This window comes from Pithys albifrons, chromosome 8 (assembly GCF_047495875.1).
Source record: "Pithys albifrons albifrons isolate INPA30051 chromosome 8, PitAlb_v1, whole genome shotgun sequence".
NCBI classification, from domain to species: Eukaryota; Metazoa; Chordata; class Aves; order Passeriformes; family Thamnophilidae; genus Pithys; species Pithys albifrons.
This window is the reverse complement of record NC_092465.1, coordinates 12,097,619-12,103,618: the sequence shown is the minus strand read 5'-3', so window position 1 is coordinate 12,103,618 and position 6,000 is coordinate 12,097,619.

Below are 6,000 nucleotides of genomic sequence, written 5' to 3'. Positions count from 1 at the left end.
ATGTAAGGATAGACCAGCTTTCAATTACCAACACTGCTCTTTCAAACAAAAACACATCAATAAAACATAACTGCTGGGAAGTAGAGGGATGGACAGGCTCTATTTCAGCAGAAACACTGACTACACCTGAGTGACTTGCTCTTCCCCTTTTCTTCAGGGATCTTTCGCACAAGATCAGCTCAGGAGTCTGGGGGCAAGTGCTCCAAGGAGAAACGTGTTTATTTATGAATGACAGTATGATGATATAGAGGACATGACAGCAGAGGACAGCAGCACCAAAGCCTGGCTGTCCCTGAGTTGCTTCCCTAGAATTGAGCACACTGCCATGCAGACTTAGAAAGCCACATTTCTTTTATGTGCTGCCCCAACTTGACTACTTGCATGGCTAAGGAGCAGAAGAGCTTCACTTGACTCGATGTAGTATTACATCTCTCTCTCTCTGCTATCTCCTGGCACTTACAGCTCCTGCACACATCACCTGAACAGACTTCTGCAGTGCTAAGGAGAAGGCTGGACTGCTGCTGGCACAAAGATAAATACCATGGGCCACCATGAGGTGAAGTGCAAAGACCCAGCTTCTGAGTGCTGTTGATCCTACTCTGGCACAGGGTCCCTCACCTTTTCTACCCCTCACTTACCTGTGAAACAGGGAACAAACTCTTCATCCACACTGTGTGAGAACAAACACGTGAAATAGGGAAAGCACTAGTACTTCAGATCAACATTAAATTTAATAATTCCTTGTTCTTTCCTTTGCACATGACAGTTGTCACAGTCCCAGATTTGAGCACTTTCAGCTCACACAATGTGCTCCTGCACCACTATCTTTAATTGGTGCTTTCCTGCCAAGCCCCAGCATTTTGCATCGGACTTTTCCACGTGAGAGCTGCCACGAACAAAGCATCCCACTGACCCACTTAACTCCCACGTGAAGGCACATGAAGCTTCGCTTCAGTCACCAAACAGAAAAGAAAATGCAAAAGCAGAAGGTTTTGATTAAGGGGAAGTGAGCAAATGGCTTCAAGGCTCATCATGTGCACATGGGCACGTCTGCCTGTGTTCACTCCTTGCAGACATTTGGCCACCCAAGGAGAAACATCAGGTACAAAGCAGGTAGTGTTCATGAAGTGTGATTTGGGTTTGATTGGACATTTCCCGTTGGCATGAAGGTCCTACAAGCCATGCAACATTGCCATGGGCCTCTTCCCCTGACCTGGAGCAACTGCCTCCAGGGAGGCAGGGATTGGTTTGTTTTCCCTGACCAAAACATCAAGGAAGGTACCAATTAGTGTTAATGTGTCATTCTTTGTTTTGTGACCGGAGCCTGAGCTGAAAGCCCCCAAAACTGAACACAGGCTACTGGCAACAGTTTTCCACCCTTTCTGGGCCACGCTAGATTTAATGCAGCAGCCTAGATGATGATCTCTGATCTTACCAAGGCAAGGGCACTAGGTCTTGTATTTGCATCAGAGACTGTATTTTTCCTGGCTGCCTTCAGCTCCCCAGAAGAGACATTTACAGGTCAAAGTTACAGGAGCCCTATTTGTGTCTCACACTTAAATTTACATTAAACAACATTTCAGCCCCATTTCCTCTTTCCTCATAATTTCCCATTTACACTGTTTCAAATGGATTTGCTTCTTCCTGTGCTTGTTCTCTGTAGTCATCTGCTGATGTTATTATACCTTTTTTCCACCACCCAAACACAATTATGTTCACGTCTCCTTTTTTTTTATACTCACATATCACACGTGCACATACCTTAGCAGCATGGGTTCTTTTAATCTTTGAAAAACATTTCCTTGTTATCCTCACCCAAATATTAAGCCAACTGGAAAGTGACACATCAAGGTTAGGAATTCAGTCTGCTCCCGACAAGCTAAAAATGCTGAGCTTTGCAAGAAAGGCTAAGTGGATTAAGACCGTTTTTAAAGATTAGGTCTCCCTTCACCCCAAATGCAGATTTCTACTGAAATTAATGGAAGCTCTGACAGAATGCAATGGGAGGGCTGACATTGAATGGCAACACAGCAAACATACACTGGCAGCTCACCCAAAACCAATTGTCCATATCACCAACTCCAAATGAGTCTTAACAACCGATTGATCCTATACTATGTATTAACACGGCGGGATTTCATCTTGTAAAATTATGAGCTGATGGGGAAAAAAAGCTGAGCTAGTAGTTCTCAGGATAAAAACTTGGGCTGTGATTCATCTGATGTGGCTGCACTGACATTACACCAACAGACAGGTTTGCCTCAGGATAATCCATAATGACTCTGAAACTAGTCCCTTGCATTTGCATAGCTCCTGCCAGACCAGTCACAAAACTCCTGCAGCTCCAAACCTGGAATTTGTTTTTCAGGATACAATTCAATGAATGCACTTTAAGCACTGTCCAGTTAATAAACTGCAAACACCACGTCTTTGTTTGGGATAGCTGAGGGAAAAGCCTTAAAGACTGGTCTTACATTTGCTCTGCCCATTGCTTCTGGTCAGATGAACCCAACCCTTCTAACAGGCAGACCTACAAACAGCCCAGCACCCAAAAATCGCACCAGATCCCTTCCAGCTCTCACATCACAGAAATAAAAATGCTGCAGTCTTAAGCTCTGCCAGGGGAAATTTAAGTTGGAGGTCAGAAAAAATTCTTTCCAGAGAGAGTAATCAGGCATTGAAATGGCCTGCCCTGAGAGGTGGTGGATTCACCATCCCTGGAGGTTTTTAAACTGAGACTGGATGTGGCACTGAGTGCCATGATCTGGTAAATGGACTGGAGTTGGACCAAGGGTTGAACTTGATGATCTTGGAGGTCTTTTCCAACCCAATCGATTCTATGATTCTATGAAAGCAGCTGTGCTGCTGCTGCACAGCTGGCTCAGACTGCTCACTCCCCACTGCAGGCTGCCTTCTGCAAGGAACAGCAACTTCTGTGAGTACATGAGCAAGCACAGCACAGAGGCAAAGTACTGCCTTCACTCTCAAAGTGGTGCAACACTTTCACCTTGTGAAGCCACCCTGGCAGAACTAACTCTACTTCCCTGCTTTTTAAAAAAACAAAAAAACAGCACACATGCAAACTTGCTGGATTTGTGCAAGCCGTTGCAGGAAACTGGCAGCAATGCCACACTGTGGATCAAGCAGCCTGATTTCCAGGGCTGTACCTGCTTACCAAGCCTCCTCTCAGAAGGAGCTGGAAAAACGCACAGAAAAACACAGGCCTTTCCCAAATCACTATCATGAATCCCAGATTTATTTGTTTCTCTCCTTCCTGTTCTTCAAAAGAACAAATCAAAAGCTTCAAATCCAGGCCAGGCCCTAGACTGCATGTAATGAGTCAAGTGCAGGGTCAAATGTGCAGCCAGGGAAAGGAAGTGACCTCGGTGACTGTGGCTCGCTGCAGACACCCACTCACTGCCTCCAAGTCCTGCAGTGTTCATCCTCCCAAACCTGCCTGCTCTCCTCAAGACAATTGTAAAACAGCATTTTCTTCCTTGTTCATAGCCAAGATTTGTGTCAGAATATCTCTGTAGCTTATTCTTTCCCAGCCACATGGTTACTGGCCACAACTAGTTGAAGTCTCCCAGGACAGCCAAAATCTCTGTCCCTGCCATATGCTTAATTATGCTGGGTGGGAGAAGTGATGAGAGGCCTTGCTGCACCCTGCATGGGACAAAGTGTTTCGCTTCAGAAATTATCACTCACACAGTTAACCATTTCTTCAGCTTCCTCTGACAGCTGCTGGCCTTGCACAGGGAGGGATGTACATGCATTAGCCATGCCAGGCAGCAGCCTGACACTCAGAACAGCCTCCCCTCTGCTCCAGCAGCACCCTGGGGTGGTCCCCAACATACCTCTGGCTAAGACAGGTCCAGATCATTGCTGCCTAGAGTTGAATGTTTCAAGAGTTTGAGGGTTAGATTGTAAACTCAGGAAAACAGTATGGATTTGAACAGTGTCTTCGACAATGGAGGAGTCTGGTCCAAGAAGTCTTGTGGGTATTCCTTGAAAACACATAATGGAGATCCCATTCACTGCACCCCTGTTACCTGCCCGTCCAGCTTTCACCTGCAGCTCCCAGGGCAGGGGTGTGCTCAGCACCTCACACAGCACAGCTCAACCCAGACAGCTGCATCCCACAGCAAAGGGAGAACCAAACACCCCAGCACTCTGAAGGGAAAGCTGGGAGAGGAGGAATTTGCCAGAGCTACCCTCTGCCTCGCTGGTATGTTACTTGAGAGGAGAGCATGTCACCCCTCATGCCCAAGCACTCCCTTGCACCACAAGCTATTTGCAGGCAGGTTTTAGCCTTGTTCCTCGGGGCTGCAGCCTTTTGAAAAGCCAAGTATGCAAAAAGACAGGCTTGGTACTGGCAAGAGCAAGTGTCACTCGCCCAGCCTGCTCTCCTCCTCCACTCTGATCATGAGCAAGGACTTGGACCATGGTGTCAGCACACTCATGCTCTGTGCAGCCTGGACTTGCCACAGTCCATCTAACAGGTGAAACAGGAACACATAAAACTGCATCTTTAATTTTGAGCAGTCTAACTACCAAATTCACCAGTGCCTTTTTCTTGAGATGTGAACATGGGCTTCATCATTTCTTTCTCCCTTCGATCTCACAGCCAATTCTGTTTTTCTCCCCCACCCTCGCTCCCTTCCAGTACTTCATGTGCTGGGAAATGCTGGGCACTCTCAAATCCAGCTCCTCCTCCTGCAAAAAAACAAATTGTAATAAACGTGTAAATTAGCAGGCTTGGCTAGCACCTAAGTGTTTCTGAAACTTGAAAACAGTATTACACACGTAAGTGTTCAGCAAAACAGCTCCACAGTCATTCATTACTAAAAGGCAGAGCACTTGCAAGTCATGCCTTGAAACCACAGCCCCTCATGCCCCAGTAAAACAACTCAGAGCTTGCCCTAAAATCAGTGGCCAGGAGGTTTGTGTTTGTCCAAGATGAATGATCAAACGACTAGAGAGATGAGAAATTAAAATCAGTGCAGGGACTGAGGCATAACTCATGACACAGCATGTCTGTCCACTTGCTATGGAAACTATGTTTGGCAAGTATCAGGTGTCTGAATTTCTGCTTACGTACATCTCCCTGGCCAGCAGTGTATTAATAACACAGGCAGCCTAAAAACAGAAACTATCACCAAGAAAAGCTGCCCTTCTGCCCAGAGTTCTTTGCTCTAGAACTTTGTTTCCTTGCTTTTCAGAATTGCCATCTCAGCTGATCTCAATCGAAGGAAGATGAACAAACAAAAGGAAGGGAAAGGAAAATTACAGCAGGAAGCAACCCTTATTGTAAGCACAGCTTTATTGAATGTCTTCCCATCGAGGCTCGCACTGCTATGTGACTGTGGGGTCAGCAGCAGCCAGGGTAGTGGCTTAGAGGCACAAACCTTTCCAAGAGACCTGCCGGAGCCAAAGTCCCTGGAAGTTCATGCAACCATGCAGGAAAGCCTTGGCACTGCAAGCAGCACAGAAAGAAGCCACTGCATCAAGCACAGAATAAAGCAGCAAGTGGACACGGGCAGGGACAGAACACTGGGCAAAGAGAGGAGCACAGCAAGAGAAGCAAAGTAGGAACAAAGCAACCCCAGGTTCTAAATGCAGGCCAGAGAGTTGGAATGGGAAGCACAGGGAGATGCTCAGGCTTTGGTGAACATGGAACTGCACTGGAGAAGTTCTCTAGAAAAACTAAGTTTCCTTAACAGCAGCTTTAACTTAACAGCCTAGGAAGGAGCATTTGTGGCAGCACCAAAGAAATGAGCACATTTGATTAAGATCCGTACCAAGATTCTCACATATTGTTAAACCCTGTAGGAGTCACGTGAGCCACACCAGTGCAGGCAGTCACCCCAAACTGCCTGGACAAGACGCATTTCTTTATAAACCTGGACGTCATTTCCCAGGAAGCTCTGTGCTGCAGGATACATCCAAACAGCTGAGGCGTGCTGTGCTGCCCCCCGGTGTCAGGCTGTGCCCGAGTGA